The 18,416-nt window shown below is 34.8% G+C and overlaps 1 protein-coding gene across 2 annotated transcripts in view; it reads left to right on the forward strand.

Annotated features, from left to right (window-relative positions):
- The first annotated feature begins 7,116 nt into the window (after positions 1-7,116).
- Positions 7,117-18,416, forward strand: part of lrfn2b (leucine rich repeat and fibronectin type III domain containing 2b) — a 130,294-nt gene continuing 118,994 nt past the window's right edge. For both annotated transcript variants that reach the window (XM_046836721.1, XM_046836723.1), the window contains exon 1: positions 7,117-7,642. The gene's annotated coding sequence lies outside the window, so the exon portion shown is untranslated. The remainder of the gene's footprint in view (positions 7,643-18,416) is intronic.

Raw genomic sequence — 18,416 nt, forward strand, 5'->3', positions numbered from 1 at the left:
CTCTTCACCTTCACTAGACTCTTACTTCACTCTTCCTTCAGGATCACCCTTACAACATTTCTCTTTCCATCCACACCATGATAGAAAAGTTTAAAACCCTTCCAATGTTCCTGGCCTTACTCCTTTCCACTTGGTCTCCTGAACAGACAACATATCTACCTTTCTCCTCTCCATCATATCAGCTACCTCTCTCCCTTTACCCTAGTACCAACATTTAAAGTGCCCACCCTAACTTCCACTCTCCTACACTTCTTCTTTTCCTACTGTCTCTGTAGACATCTTCCTCCTCTCCTTTTCCTTCTTGGCCAAGAGTAGCCCAATTTCCAACGGTACCCTGTTGGCTAACAATACCTGTGGCGCTCGTTGGTAACCCAGGCCTCGACCGATCCGGTATGAAATTCTGGTTTGTATATTTTATTTGATGTTTTACGATGGATGCCCTTCCTACCGCAACCCTTCACATTTATACAGGCTTGGGGCCAGCACTAAGACAGCATTGGCTTGTGCAACCCTAATGGCTGGTTTACGTTTGCTCCTGGTGTGATACTTATCTAATATCCAGAAACACATCTCTTGCTGTTATTACTTTGTAATGCTTTTTCATCTTCGGTTGCAGTAAAAACTCTCCTCATGTTATGCATGTTATCCTTATCAATATTTGAAATGTGCACACTGTGGTGCCATGAATGATACAAGAGTTTACATACAAAAAGAAGTCAAATTAGGATCAGGACATTCATTGCTTCAGGTTAAGTAGAGTTCTTGGGTGAGGAATTTGATTGACAGTTTTCAATTCTGTAACAATCTGAAGAATTCCCAGGCGACTACAAACCATTTAAATTAAATGCTATATTTAGAAACATGCCCTTTAAAAATAACTCCTGCAAAATTTCATATGATTATTTGTGACTTACAACTATATTGTTGTAACTAGAAAGTCATTGTATTCTGTGGTGATATGTATCAGGACACAGTAAAAATCATGTGCTTTCAGCAGGTCTTAGAATTGTTAAATACAACCTCAGATAAAGAACACATGACATATTACATTGTATCAATATAAATATTTTTTTGCAATTTATCTGAACATTGCACGGTATGACCTTGGGGTGGATTTGCTGGAATGCCCAATCCAGCAAAGATTATCAAATGTATTTGTAAAATGTTTTCCACTTGTGAGTAATATTCTTTACTGTAAAATGATTTTTACGGAAATGGCCTTATAACCGTTACCATCCGATGGAAGCAATAAAGGTGTACTTAGTTTTTCACACATGATTTCTCCAGGATTTTTATTATTATTTTATTTTAATGATTTGTGGAGGATTTATGGCGTATAGATGACTGTATACCAAAACTGACATTCCTCCACATTTCTAACTCCCTACACTCTCCAAGGAAATAGATTGTTTGGCAACTAAAAATACAAATATAAATGAAATAAATCTATGTAGTGCTTCATATTTTAATATTACAATATGTAATAAGAATATGATTATAAATAGGATGATGATATGTGTAATTATTAGCCTTGTACACACTTTTATTTGTGCATTTAATTTTGTTTCTATTGTTCTACAATTGCAAATTTATTTGCCAATAGAATAAAAAAAACATTTAAAGTTTGAAAGTTTAATTATCTTATATTTTCTTTATATATTGTATGTCATAATATAAAATTTTGACTATATGCTGAGAAATTAGTACCTGCCTATACAAGGTAAAAGATAAAGCTGCAAATTTGTCACATGCACACACTCACACACACAAACACACACACACACACACACACACACACACACACACACACACACACACTAACAGAATGTTTAGACTACAGCTGTCTGTAGCTGACACACTGTGATTATGATTAATTGTTACTAACTAAGGCCCAGAGGGCTCCATTGGAAAAGACATCTGCCATTCACACACACACACACACACACACACACACACACACACACACACACACACACACACAAACAATAAAAGGAAAATTGAGAATCACATTTAAGTAGTAGTAAGCAAGAATAATCTTTTTTGAAAGATACTGATGGACTTTCTAACAGACTCATTTTAAATATGATTATAATTCTAATCAGTGAACTCTCCCTTTGTCACATGATGTCCCTCTGACTATTTCTACTTGTGCATTTGTCTGTTAAAAAGAATGTTGCAGATCAGATAGAAACAAATGACTTCCACTAAAGCCAGAGACTCAGATGGTTGTGCTATTTTAATAATTTACTTTTTTCTCTATATTGGCAGGGTGGTGTGGTGGGTAGCATTGTCATCTCACAACTTCAGTGTTTAATGAATCTAACTGGATCTGATTACCAAACATAGTAATACTAGCATGCACACTGAACTGGGACCTGTTCACTGTTAGGATTTTTTTTTAATCGAGTTTACTTTGAGACCAAGTACCACCATGTCTGCAAAGTGTGTGGCATATCCCAACTGACCTGCTAATTGATCAGCGTACAGGTAATGAAAGTGATGTGGGGGCATTTGGTGCTGTTTCTGTTTGGTTTCAATATTTCATATTTAATATTTGCTTTTGCTCACCTTGGTATGAAAAGTGACTGTGATTATTGAATTCACTTAAATAAACTTTGCACTTGAATGTGTCTCTGAGGATGAAGGAGGGAAAAGCTGATGTGTCTTCATTGATTTTTCTGCTGGACTTTCTGGGTGATTACTCTTTTGTGTCTGTTTGCCTCTCTCTCTCTCTCTCTCTCTCTCTCTCTCTCTCTCTCTCTCTCTCTCTCTTTCTTTCTGTGTCTCAGTAATTAACCGCTCACAGGTGCTTCGTTACCATCGTACCCTGTATTTTGATTCATGAGGAAGATAAAGAGAAAATTTCTGCTGAATGATCTTCATCATGGCTCTTTTCCTAGCAGCTGGTGACTGGACCAAACTCTGTATTACTATTGGAATGATTAAATGATTGATCAAATGAAATAGATTAGAACAGCTTGTCTACAAATTAAATGGACTAAATTTCTGAAGTATGCAATGCTTTTTCTCTTTAGTATATCAGCTATCCAAATTGATAAAATGTTATGTTGTTGAATTAGTCATTTGAATTGATCATCTAAATGAGGTTTCGACACTTCCAAAATCCAATTTGTCCAATACATGTTTATGCCCCAACCTGCTTAGCATATGAATGTCTGGCATCAAGTGTCCCTATCAAGCCTTTCAAATCCAATATGCCTCTAATCGATCTATGAAACATTTTTTACTTGACATTCATAGCTAAATGTTTGTCCTCCTGTCCTCTTGTCATGGGTTATGCTCTTTAAACATCAGGATAATATGCCTTTTTCCATTTAGCAACATGCCAAGCTTCCCATTAGCCTTCATTACAGCTCTGATATGGATTTTCTACCTTTCTGCATCGATATGTTCACATACTGTATTCATGACACCACACCTACAATGAAACCATGGGGTGAAACTGGTTTAGCATTCTAATGAAGACAGTTTGTAAATTAAATTCTGTGTGAAGTTTACTGTAAATGTGTGATATTAATACTTGTGATACTTGTACTCTCCTTTCTTTTAAAACACTCATTTAAGTCATTCATTATATTCAGAGCTGTATTTCAGTATTTTCAATAATTTGATAAAAAATAATTAAAATAGTAAAAAATTAACTATTTTAAAAAATATTTCATCTTGAAAGATTCATTGAAGAGATTCATTGAAAGCTGATTAATTGTTATATATGTGATGGTCAGGTGTCCAACTCTAACTTTTTTTTAATTAATTACCATTTAACTTAATTTAGAATGAACTTAGAGGACTGCACACACATACATATTCACACACACATAGAGTGTGGGTCAGAGATGGGCAGTATTTATGATACTTGTATTTCAAATACGTATTTCAAATATAAAATAGGATTTTTTATTTGTATTTGATAGGGTTGATGAAAATGGCTTCATATTTTGTATTAAAATACTTTAGGGTTTTGTATTTTTGAGTTTGCCCAGACTTGTTTAGATTAGAACAGAAAGAAGGATTAGAAGAAGGTGGTGAAGGTAAGAAATGTGCAGCTTTCAAATTGGTGTCCAATGATAAATAAATAAATAAATAAATGTTTCATTGCTGAATATTGTACCCTAATTAAAGTAGTTGTTTAGTAGAATCATAATTTTGGATACTATTGCATGAATGACTGCCTGACATATAATAATATTATTATATTTATGATTAACAATTAAATGATTAATAAGTACTGAAAGCCCTTTGTTACCAAATACCAAGTAACTAAATTAGGATACAATTATGATTAATTTGCACACTGTTAAACATTAAACTGTTGGGTACTTTCAAACTAACCTTCATCTGGGAGATCACAGGGACATGTATGTGCATATTTGATCTGTTAACTGGTTACACATGTCAGATTTATTGCATGACTCAGCCAGAGACAAATTGTTGCTATTAAACATTGTTTACTTAATCCACTGAGTCAGGGTATTGTTGAAGACATAAATTAAATAGGCCAATTGATGGTAGGTTTGCAAAGAGACGTCATGCTCCATTGTAGAGGTTTTTTTTTCTTTTGTAAAATACTAAAATACAGTAGTTTATTTTAATACATAGTGTGGCTGCTGTATTTTGATGTTCATTTTGCACTTAAAATTAAAGTATTTTATATTATATAAATTTTTTTTTTTTATCTTAGCCCAATCCTGCATATATATATTATATTTGGTGTATTATATTACACTAAAAATTGTGTATCTTTCAGCTACATCATTTGAGGTTATTGCACTTCGAATATTTCTTTTAATTTTACTTTACTGGGTTTTTTCTTTCTTTCTTTCATTTCAGGAACAGACACTGTCCTGTTGAGTAAAATCATTGAAAAGCTGAAACTGCACCCCAGTGAACTGGAGCCGAGACCCTGGAAGCTGCATTAGACTTAGCTCTAAGAAATCCCGCCTAGTGCAGAGTAAATATGGAAAGCCAAACATGCCTTAACACTTTCACTCTACTTTCTACAATAATCTAGCGTCTTATTATGTATTATTTAATCTACCTACAAAAATGTTTAGGAATTATAAGTTTACAGTGAAAAATTCATTATCCGCAAGTAATTTCCATAACAACAAAAACAAATAATAACAATGATAATAATGATAATTATTATTATCATTATTATTATTATTATTATTATTATTATTATTATTATTATTATTATCATCATTATTATTATTATTATTATTATTATTGTATTTTTAGTACTAAATACTAAAATACAAAGTATTTTTTTTATTATTTTTTGGAATACAAAATAATTTTACCGTGCTGTAATGTATATGTGACAATTAAAGGAATTTTTATTTTAATTATTGTAACCTTCTTTCTTAGTTTAATTAGTTAAATAAAAATATTATTACATTTTAATAAGCAACTTAATGTTCTTATTTAAACTACTTTATTTGCATACATGCAGTATGGTTTAAATCATTCTAAATGTAACTAATCACATTTTTTGTGTGTGTGTGTGTTCATTTTCAGTGTTAACCCCTGTGTACATTGGGAGCTGCAACTGGTGCTTTTTTGACCATGCGGATTACTGGGAAAATACGCCACAGAGACATTTGACACGATCCAGCAAGTTTATGGCTAAGCTGCAATGAGTCGTTTGAGGTGTTTTGAGTTTCAAGAACATCACTGGAACACTACAAGAGATCAGGAAGAGCTTTAACAAGCTCAAACACAAAAAATACAAAACCATTCAGCAACGTATGCATAATGATTGTCGAAGAACAATCTACAACATTGCTGTCATTGTTGATATGTAACACTAAACAGTTCAGGCAATCCTCATGTCCTTGAGACCCCATCATCTCCACGACAGAAAAAGGCGAGTCCACAGCTCGACCAAGTGCATGCTCAGCATCTTTTTAACAAGCGCAGCGTTGTGCATCCTCATTTCATCCCTAGGGACCAGACTTGTAAAAGCAAGTTCTACTGCCAGGATTTTAGTCATCTGAGGAAGGACATTCAGCGAAAGTGTATGATGTATGGTACGTTGGACACACAGCTGGGATGAGCGTATCTCTTGCCCTGTGAGATGCCCCAATCTCGCTAGCAGTCGATGGAGTAAAGTTGTCTCTGTGTGAGACAGGTTCAAACAGCAATTTTAGTGATAAAAGCATGTCTTTCAAGCGTTCAAGTATGTCTCTAGCTTGTAGTGAAAAAAGAAGAGGAAAGCCATCAGTTTGGAGCAGAAAAAATGAAAATAATAAATCAGCATGAAGCAGGAAAGACTGTCACAGTCATAGTACCATCTTTGACTTACAACATTATTGACTTACGATGGGGTCATTGTAACGTATCTCCATTGTAAGTAGAGCACTACCTGTACACTTATCCCATGTGTGGTGCAAGTTACAATGGTTAGATTTTCCGATCTTACGATGATGATAGTGATACATAAAACAAAATTGGAAAATTCTCTTGTCTCTTTACTTTTTATCATCATCACCAGACACTGCCACATACAGTACACATTAACTTTTGTTCGGCTTCTCCCATTAGGGGTCGCCACAGCGGACTATTCGCATGTTTGATTTGGCACATGTTTTACTTTGGATGCCCTTCCTAACGCAACCCTCCCAGTTTATCCGGCACTAAGGCTTGTGCAACCCTAATGGCTGGGGTTGGTTCCCTGATCGGAGATCGAACCCGGGCCGCAGCGGTGAGAGCGCCGCATCCTAACCACTAGACCACCTGGGAACCTACATACAGCACATATTTACCATCAATTTTATACATTACGGTACTGTAAATTGCTTCATTTTTTGCTAAATAATGTACTGTAATCTGTTAAACAATTGCAGTGTACCCCATACTGATCACCATTCTTTAAGACTCCTGGATATGCTAGGGCATGTCCCGACTTTCGATGTTTTTTTCAAGTTACGATGGGGTCATCGAAACGCATCTCCATAGTAAGGACTACTTGTACTTCATACCTCATTTTTACTCCTCCGGCGGTAACACATAGTACACTCAAGCGGTTTTGAGGTCTTTTGGTTTTTTTTTAAGGCGCTTATGACTCGTATGGCTTTCCACACGCATCCGCGTACTCCAGTACGAGTAATAATCCGATTTACTTTTGTTTCGAGATCTCACAAGGCTACATCGCGTTTCCCTTCACCAAAGAACAGATCTAGTCTTAATTGCACTTATATTTGATGTTTCTCTTTTCAGCGGTTGTGGCTAGTTTGTGTGTGTGTGTGTGTCTGTGTGTGTTTGTGTGTTCTGTAGTATCAGTTCCACTCTGCTTGCTGCAGATGAAGCAGCACTGTTCAGCTCCACCGGCGGCTTTACAGTGTAAACCTAAAAAATCGCTTCGTTTCTTTTTCAAGTGGTCACTCCGAGATGATCTGGGTTTGTTATAGGGGATGCGAGGAGTCCAGCACTGAGAGATACCCGGATACGGTGTCGACTCGATCTCAGTGTCTTCCTCAGCCATTTTCGTCATGGATTTGAATTTTACGACTGGGAATAAACCTGGAATAAGGTGCCGATGATCCTTTCTCGGAGGTGTTAAACAATTGCACTGGGGCACATCCTGGATCATCATGACTCTGGGGGGAAATCAGATCAGGTAGGATCCTTTGGCTTGCTCGGATGAATGGGCGACGGTCATGATTTCTGGCCAGATCACTGAGCAGAGAGGGAAAAAAATCCAACAGCATCAACCCAACTGGAACTTTTCACCTGCTAAATATAAACACTTTACTATTAATACCATTAATTCTGCTTTATTATTCTGTACAACAACTTCCTTTCTGCTCAGATTTCACCATCATTGTATTGTAGAATGGATAATTCTTTTTTTTCTTTTTTTAAAACCCTCATTATAGCATGAAGAAATAGTGCATCAGTGCGTCTGATTGCTGCATGTGCCCACGTTATGTATGTAGGTCTAATATAGCACCTGCTTTCTGACAAGTCATTTATATCATGCTTTTTCTCCTACTCTTTTAGAGCTGATTTTACACCCTGGATTGCTTTCATTGCATATCTGAGTCAGGCATGATATATTTCCTCTTTGCACTAAATCTGGGTTATGACAATGTTGTGGAGGTGGGAGGTGTGTATCAGTCCCACCTGTATTTTCAGACAGTCACGTTATTCAGACACAGACATGGCCATCCAGCCCAGAAAATTCTGGGTCAGGGATATGGTCGTGTAGACCAAAAGTGACCTGAAGGTAAACAGTGTTACAGAAAGTAAGAGTTTTAAGTCAGTTTTAATAAACAAATGCAACATTTCCAGGCAACAATATTTGACCTAGAATCATCCACTGTCTGGTGTACTGATCGTGTACCAAAAGTGGCTTGTTGGTTAAAAAGTCTTTTGTTTTTGGTGATATTTGGCAAAAATCGTGGATTCATTTCAGGAGTGTAAATAAAATATTGCATTGAGCTCTTTTTGTAGTCTCTGTGGGGCCCCAGCCTCTGTAAACAGTAGACCAATGGAAATCAAGTGCCCTTAAACATGTTAAAGTATATTGTTAAATAAAATATGTAGGTGAAAACTTCAAAAAAATAAAATAAATAAAAAATTCAGCATTTTTGAATATTTTGTAAATATAATAATACAAAGAAAAAATGCAAAGTTTGGTTTGACATGATTGAAATGAATCACATTAGCACAACTTGTGTTTGATCATGCAATTTCAAAGCCATGAATCAAATCCACCTCCACAGTCTCACCTGAGCTTCCGGTCACTAGTGTTCTCCAACAGCAACATTACTACTGCAGGACTCCAATGTACTTTTATTATGTGAGGTGAATTTGATAGTAAGGTTAGAAAGTACAATAATTCAAATAATGTTTTTTCTAGCAGGGAATAAATGAATATCTTGTGGCCCGTCACCAACTGTTATAAAGACTTGGGCATGGCAGGAAAATGACTTTGCAGGGAACATGGATGGAGATATATTAATTAAATGTTTGATTTTCAAAAATCTATCCTCTGGGTAAAATCACATATTATAACTTTAAGCTATAATGCACTGAAAAGCTAAAGTAGATCTTTTTGTAGTGCTTCTTCCACAGTTCAAAACAACCTTCATTTAACATTAATGTCATTAAGTGCATTTAACCTTTTGTTTAGACATTTAATAAAATCAATTTTACTGCCATTGTCAACTGTTCGTGCTCCCCAGAGGGGCCTAATATTACATTTTTGACATGTGATTAAACTTGTCTCTGTGGTAGGCTCTGCTTCTGCTTTAAGAACCCCATCATGTTCTTTCACAGATGACTAATCAAGGCTGTTTAGTAGCAGCGCCTAGTTGTGCGTTTAGTAAAACATAGCTTGCAAATAGCAGCTCTACTGTCTGTTTATCACAAAACATATTCATGCACCATAGATTTTACGGTCTATCTCCAAACCGTCCTACGCGGAGCGTTACTGTCTGCTGATTTTTAGCTTTTACCTTATTGGACTTTACCAGATAATGGCTGATGTCAGTGCAACTCAGCATTTAAGATTTTCACATCAATTGAAATCTGGACCAAACACAATTATTCAGATGTGGTGCTTGTGCAGTAGTTCAGGTAATTTCTGGTCTACAACAGGCATGAGATTTTATCTCATTAGGGGAGTTTTTTTTGTATTCTAAGCCAGATTCACATGAGTTCATCACTGTTATTCTGCAGCAGTAAATAGGGCAGATGATGAAAGTGGTAAGCATTAGGATGTCACTCTTTTGCTGTCTGGGATAACTGCTTGCATGCTTTAGGAAATCCAGCTTAAAGGTCGAGCTCTGGCCATATGGCACCCTATACATCTTTACAGCAGCACCTTAAAGGTACACAATAGGAGCAAACACAATTGAAAAAAAGATACAAATCTTGACTTGAGACTGGGAATATACAGTGCCTTCGTTCCACTTCATGATTGTGTCCCACTTGTTGTTGATTCTTCACAAAAAATTACAGTTTCATATCTTTATGTTTGAAGCCTGAAATGTGGCAAAAGGTCGCAAAGTTCAAGGGGGCCGAATACTTTCGCAAGGCACTGTATAACTAAAGCTAATACAGATTCATTGAAATCATATGATATTACTTGTACACATGAAAACCTGCTTGAAATTTAGCAAAAAAAAATAATTTCAAGCATTCATGAGTCTTGCTCTGTCCTAAGAAAAGGTTTCTGTCAGGTAACCTGGCTGTAAAGACCTGATAATTGGAGTAATGCGGCGTTGGACCACCTGAAAATTGCCTCATGATCTCTGAAACACAACCAGAGTTGCCATCAGGGTTTTGATCACCTTTCACACCAAGGTGATCTTTCATACCTTGAAATATCTTCTCCCTAATTGCTTAGATCTAGGAAGAGTTCTTATTATTCTAAACATCTGCCATTTAAAAAATTATAAAGGCACTGAGCTTTTGGGAATCTTCAATACAGCAGAATCTTTCTTGTATCTTTTTCCTGATCTGAGCCTCAACACAATCCTGTCTCTGTTTCACAGGCAGTTCGTTTGACCTCATGGCTGGGTTCTTGCTCTGAATTGCATTTTCAGCTTTTATGCCTTATATAAGCAAGTGTGAGCTTTACTTAACCATGTTTATTCAATTGAATTTTACCACAGGTGGACTCTAATTTAAATGTAGACGAATCTCAAAGATGATCCAGACAAATGGGTTGCACCTGAGCAAGTGTCATAGCAACGGGTCTAAATACTGATGGCAGTGCTGTATTTAAATTTTTTTGTCTTTTTTTTTTTTTGATAAATATGCAAATGAATCACATTTGTTTATTGCTTTTTCATTATGAGCATGGAAAGTAGATCGATGTAAAAATTACTTTGCAACATAAGAAAACCAATTAAATAACTAAAAACGTACTGAATGTACTGTAGCTGGTCTCATTTTGGATGAAAATGTGCTTTAAAAAATAAAATAAAAATAATAAAAATATTGCAAAATAAACTGCCTACTAAACTCACTACCCAGTACTAAACAAATATATTCCAGAGAATATAATATTCCTGAAACTACATAATGTTCTGTGTATAAATAACTTTTATTTTCTGGTTCTTCTAGCAATATTCCACAAAATCATAGTTGATGTGCTTTTCCACTGAATATTCACAACACATTAAAGCATTTTTTTTTAAATGTTGCTTTAGAAAACAAGCAGGACAAGCAGCACAAAAACACTAAAAGAAACACTGCATTTTTTTTGTTACAGCTTGAGTTCATTAACTTTTAACTTTTAAATATTCAGCAGTGTATATGCCTTCCTGTCACAGCCATGGCTGTATGTTTATTTTAAATGATAAACATGTTTAAATATGTATTATATGTATCGTGACTTTGCTCAGGGTAAATTTGCTAAATTGCATTTACATAATTGGGAAACAAGGTGAGGAAATGCAGGTAGTTTGCAATTAAATTCAGTACGAATGCATCAGCACAAGTTCATAGCAATTGCCGCATGTGAAGACTGGATGGGGGTATAATACTGAAATCGGTGTAATCAGCATGATTGGAGCCTCAACAATGCTGCTACAGAAACAATACGCTAATCTTTTTGCTGTTTTACACCTTGTTCAACTTATCAATCCTGTGATTATTCAGGTTATGCGATTCATTAGGTGTGTTGGAAACAATAAATTCACTCGTTTCTGCAATGTTAAACATTTGTTGGGGTAAATACACTGTTTACCGTATTTTTAAACACTAACGAGAGAGTGACCGAATGGTTTTTGAGACTGTAACTGCTGAAAACTAACTAGAATGGTCATGAGTTTGTTGCTTTACTTAATAACATAGAGATTTGGCATCGATTTCAAGTTTAAATTAACTAATGATTGATACATTGCAAATTTTACCGGCTGATTATACAGAGTAAAGGTTGTAGAATATCTTACAAGTTAGATCCTGTTGTCACACATTCTAAATTAGCTTAGGTAGTGTTCACCAAACAGCTCTATATGATCTGCTACTATACAAACAATGATGCATTAGAACAAGCACAATAATTAATCTGTTTCTTCTATTACACCTGGAGTCAAGAGACGTTTACTTTTAATTTTCCACAGTAGCACTGGGTACATTGGCCATTGAAATGCTTGTGATGAGGCTCAGATGTAGACACTGATAGTAAAAGCGCTTAATAAAAATAAAATACTTATTAGAAATTAATTTGAGATGATGTAATGTGATAAGGTAAATAAAAACAATGGCAATAAATAGTAAGAAAAAAATCTATGTAGTAATATGTACATGTCCAGAAATGGCAGTATTAAAGTGATTCACTGTGAAATGAAGGACTACTGACTCTTAAGTAGTCTGATGGCTTGAGGATAACACATGTTCTTCAGTCTGGTGTCTGTGATTGGATGCATTGGAGCCGCTGCCTCATGTCATGTTTCCTGAAGAGGTAAAACTTATACACACCTTCTGACCAATCAGATTAGAGAATTCAACCACTGTTTATTATAAATATGTAGGCCTTAGAGCATTATTGATCATTTTCAGACTCGGTGCTATGTGACCTGGAGCGCTGACGTCCTGAAAGAGAGTTTTCCCATCAGAGTAGAAACGTTTCATCCTAGGATAAAGGTGATCTGTCAGAGTACTTTATATTGATTTGCAGTGATTATTTCCACTGAAACCATGCCAGCAAAAGACACTTTTTTTCATTTACTTTATCAACCATCTGTATATTGTGACATTTCAAAATGGCTGAAGTGACATAGATGTATTTCTCTGGGATGCATGATTTATCCTGTTGTATATGAAGGGGTTCAGTGGTCAGGGTCATTTTGATAGAAAAAAGTCAAGGTCCCTGGAACTTGTGCTGTAGAATAGCACAGTAAACCACAAAGAATTGTGTGTGAAGCTTTAAGGTCAATATAAATGGTTTATGATATGGTATGGATTGTTTTCCATTTGTTTTAATCCAGAAGGATTTGAGCCATGTAATACATTCATCAATATTATATTTGTTCAATTAATTAAAAATTTAAGGTCAAGGCAGGCTTCTTTAATTGATTCCATAACCAACACAACAAACAATATTGTTTCCTGTAATTGGTGGCTTCAGTTTAAGATAGTAAAATGATTAATGTTAGCTGTTTGTGTTTATCTGTGCATTAAAGAATGATCTCCTTTTGTTTGACCATCAAAGTTCCTCGTTTATATGTACTTTTCCACCCCTGTCTTTCAGGCTTTGTGATAACTTAGTGGTGTCATACTCTGTACACACTGTGAGACAAAAATGTTCTTCATTCTGACAGAATTCTATTAGATTCTTATATCACATTTTGTTCACCTTTATGTGGTGAATAGACTTTCTCTCAGTGAGAGATGAATCTCTGGCAGCGATAACTCGGACAGTGGCTAGTCATCAGGATCTTAGGACATGTATGTTTCAAAGAGTTTGAATATAGCAAAAGCGAACAGTTACTGATTTCTGTACAGACCCAACATATAGACAAACATTTTGTGATATCTGCCCATTATTTTTCCCAAAATATTTGGATGCAAACAATCGTGTAGGATGTCTTTGTATGTGGTGGCATTTAATTGTCCCTTGACTTGTCCATTGTCCCTTACCAGTTTAAGCATTAGGGTCTCCCTGTGCACAAAGCCAGCTCCATTAGAATGTGCATTACATGATTTGGAGTGGAAGATCTTGTTTGGCCTGAAGTAAAAATTTGACTATTGTCATAGTTAGGGGTGTAACTGTAAAAAAATTTCACAGTACAGTACACAGTTGAAGTCACAGTTCCATTAAATTTCGGTACGGTAAGCCGGAACAAATGCAAAACATAAAATTGCTTGTCGTTTTTTATTAACAGATTATTATTAATAACGTTTGTGGATATCAACAGTTTACATATTTAAAATAATTTTAATAGAAAAAATGCCTGCTTGGTTAAATAATATAAAATAATATTTTATAATATATAAATAAAATAGAATGAATCAAATTAATGCAATACACTTTTTTATATTTACTAGATTGAAAAATCAATTAAATTGGCACAAATAAAAAAATTGATTAAAATTAAATAAATAGAAAAATGTAATTAAATAGTTTAGATTTGTTAGACCCTATTTGGGTAATACAAATGTGTATGCAAGTGTGTGTGTTGTACATTTAATATTTAATTTAATCTAAATATATGATTTATTTAACTGTTATAATTATTTCAGCATACTTTAACAAAGGCCTTTATTCTTTCCATCCTTTATTCACTTCCTCGACATGTGGAATTGTCAGTATTTTTTCTTTTTTAAGAGAAGTTTTTGAAGTTGGACATAAAGCGCTAAAGAATCCATATCGCTAGCATTAGCTGCTAGCCAATTCCTGGTTAGGGGCTTACGCTAGCGATACACTGTGTATTCTTTAGCGTTTTCATGCAAGCGCAAAACAAATCTTATTTCCGGTGTGGAGTAAGTAGCCATAGTGACACTGCACTAAATCTAGTTTACTTTTATAACCCTCGCATTATTGTGTATGTTTTCAAATTTAATAATATAATTTTATTAAAAAAGCACTCAAAATGTGACTAAACAAACCTGCGGTCTGCCACTGTTTCTTGGTCTGCACAGGTGAGGAAAAGAAGAAAATAAATATATAAAAATGTGTCTATTGGACCCTGCTCAAGCCTATGGACTGATTTAAAGGCTGACTTTTCTAATTGTATGTGTATTAGTTAATGCTGTCAAACATCAACAGGTGCCTTCAACCACGTTAGACATCACAGGAAAAGGCTAAATGTCATTATTCTCAAATATCAATATTTAGAATGTGCTATTTCTTTATTTTTATTTTCACTTTTCCTCAGCATAATAAAAGTTTCCAATATTTTTTGTTGACTGCAAGTGGCAAAAAGTGACATTTTCTCCTGCCCAAAAATTATTTTTCCATTCTAAATTTGAGATGTGCTTAGAATTACACAGATATATTCTAACTGGTCTATCACATATCACTTTGCCAAACTGATAGCTCTGAAGCCTAAAATATTATAATAATCAACACTTTTTTCCTAATTTTTTTTTCCTGATAATGTTTTTCTGATGTTTCCTGAGCATTCTGACAAATGTTGGTAAGTAGAAAATTGAGTATAGTTGCAATATATGCATGCATAGCCAATAGAATTCTAATGGCTTTTACTGTGGATTTTTTAGACAAGTATTCAGGTTTCTAAATTATATCACTATAATAATATCAGCCATGCTAGATGTGCTGGCTATAAATATGGCCTCATATGTCACTCAGCTCTGGTCCCATAAGCCCTACTATGCTCACTTAGTGTTTTCTAACAGTCAGTGGGCTTCTTGCTTCTCCTGACTTCTGGCTGCTGTTTATGTCTCTCATCTTTCTTTACCCTATCAGTGCTTTAGGCTATTGGCCCAAAGGCTTTGATATGACCACTGGGACACTATGAAGGTCAGGGTTTTATTTCACTGAATCCCCCTGCCATATGTCAGGCTCCGGTCGCTGGTTATGCTAGAAATCATTCGGTGCAGGTAGAATAGAATCACCAGCTCAAAACCATTGTTTCATTTAATGCTGTTTGCATAATTAAGCACAGTTCACTCCCAGCACTTTTGTGTCTGTGTGCATTTCATTGTTTTAACTTATCAGCACATTAGCAAAGAGGCCAGCGTTTCGCCCAGTGAGCAGGCATACTCCTCAGCAAACATCTATCAAAATAATTTGTTTTATTAATGCATAAAGAGCTATTTAGGCCAGCTTAATGAATTGCAGTATAGGCTTTAGTAAGGAGGTGTTGAAGAAACCACACTAAGCGTAGTTACACTTCCATGCCTAGATTTAACATACATTTTTGCGTGTAAAAAAAGACATACACACTGGCAAACTCATGGAAAGCAAATTTTGTAATAGTGTCTATTGGACTGCCTCTCACATGACCAAAATAGCATGCTTATTTTGTTTGTTTGCCCTAATTGATATCCACTTTGAGAAATTTCTATCTTAAATGTGACATACATGGCAACGTAAATCGATCAATTAAAGCATGAAAATAACTTCCCAAATTTACTTTTATATATAATATTTATATTTGGAAACTCAATTACAGCATTTGATTTATGTATCATCTGGCTTTTATTGATAGTCAGATGCATTTAATAATTTATCAGCACTTTTCTTGGTACTTTTTGGCACCATATTAATGTATACACACAGGCTAGTGTTGTGCAAAACACTGAAAAAAGTTCACAAAATGGAAGGTGCACGGTGTTCCAGGAGAAATGGACAACTTCTGTTTGTTTCTTCTGGGAAATAAAGCAGAAACTCATTTGCTTAATTTGCTCCCAGCAAGTAGCTGTACTTAAGGAGTGTAATATTGAAAGGCCCACTGTAATCAAATATGGTGAATAGTATGACCATTATACTGGGCAGTTACAGACAGACCATTACAGACTGGCAAATTGCCTTATAAAAAGCATTTCTGTTTTTCAGTAATAGTATAATGTGGCTGTGAAGGTTAACAAACATGAAATAATTATTGATCTATTTATTTAGTTACTAGTGTAAAGTTACAGCTATCGATATTAAGCCACTTCAGAATATGAATCTCTATCATCCTATAATCCTATATATCCTAAAAAATGTAGGCATTATAATCAATATATATGTGCAATTTTTTTTTAAAGAGCTTAAATGTGTTGAATTTGATGTCACGTTCTTTGTTTTGAAATTTTAACCAACATGGCCTTCAACCCCAAATGAGTTAACAACCTCTACTCTAACACAGTTGACAACACCCAGGTGTGTAATTGAGCTGATCAGCTGAATCAGATGTGTTAGAGCAGGAAACACAATAAAGTGTGCAGAGCCAATGAAATAAAGAGCCAATTAGAGCTTGAAAAGAAAATTCTGGACAAGTTGTGTACAAATTTATCCATTTATCCATGTGGCTGCAGGTTTTTTTTTCTAGCCAAGCAGAAACCACAGTACAGCTCATCAGCTTTTTGAAGAGCAAGACTAATTGATTAAATATGTTCAGTCAGGTTCTGCATCCACATCAGCCCTCTGCTAATGAGTCTGGACAGCTTTGTTTTAGGCCATCCAATGTTTACTGAACCATTCAAATTCACAGATAAATTTTTTAAACATGCTTTTGAAATACTGATTTAGTAGTATTTAGTGACAATTTTTTTTTGTTTAGTTGTCAGCTGTCATATAACATTTGCAAATTGTAATGTATAGTATCTTGCTGTAGCAGTCATGTTTTTACACACTTACCCCTTTACAGGTTACGCTGCCAAAGTACATAATCATAAATTTATGTTGTTTTTTTTCCTGACTAGAAGTTTTTCCCATGTGGAATGGCAATTTATACGATTTACTGTCTTGGATTTTAAGCAAATGTGAGGATACGAAGAGGATATGAATCAACCCTAGCCAATTATATACATATTATCTACTTATGATAAACACAACAAAGAAAAGTAAAACAGCTCACTATTTACTGGGTGGTGAGATCAGTTTGTGTGATTTATTTTATTATCATTAAAAAAATGATACTAATAACAATATTATAAATTTAAAATACCCAAAGACTAGGTTTTCATGAAAAAGCTCTATGGTAGCTTTAGAAAGTATATGAACCTGTTAGTTTTTACATGTGATCTGTATTATAGATTATATCTAATATTTAATAGATAGATTTAATTGTTAATTATTAAAATTTAATTTTAATCAACACCCTGCAATCCACCATGAGAAACGAAACAAATAAACCAAAACATTTATAACATTGACAGCATTTAAATTGTTTAGTCCATCTGCTAAAATCATCTTTGAGTTTTGTTTCAGGCACAACAGCACATTTTAAATGCTAATAGTTGGTCAATGAGGTGAGGGAGGCAGTTTAAGAATATATAATGGGACATGCTCACCAGTAGCTTATTTAGTGCCACTGCGACCAAAGATACTGTAGACAGTGGAAAAAATTGTTTCAGTGTCGAAACATTTTGATTACAATTGCAGACCTACTATGCTGCTATGACACGCACAGGATGGAATATAATTACACAGAACACACGAGAGCTACCACATACACAAGTGGTAATTAAACAAATCATATAGGATTTAAAAAAACAAGTGTTTTTTTTTTTTTACTTGTAGCAACGGGGAGAATGTCTGTCTTAATTACACTGATACGTTAAAACAGGACAAAAAGAAAAATACATGCATTGCATTATTTTATGTGTGTACTAAGCTAATTAGCATGCAAACATTCTGTTCGAGTTTATTTACTATTGCCAAAGTAAAATAATTGCATGCTACACACTTGTACTTCATCACTCTGCACCCAGTGTAGCATAACAATCTTCATCATATATTCTGACAGGACAAAGTAACCTGTTAT

This window comes from Silurus meridionalis, chromosome 23 (genome assembly GCF_014805685.1).
Source record: "Silurus meridionalis isolate SWU-2019-XX chromosome 23, ASM1480568v1, whole genome shotgun sequence".
Lineage (NCBI taxonomy): Eukaryota > Metazoa > Chordata > Actinopteri > Siluriformes > Siluridae > Silurus > Silurus meridionalis.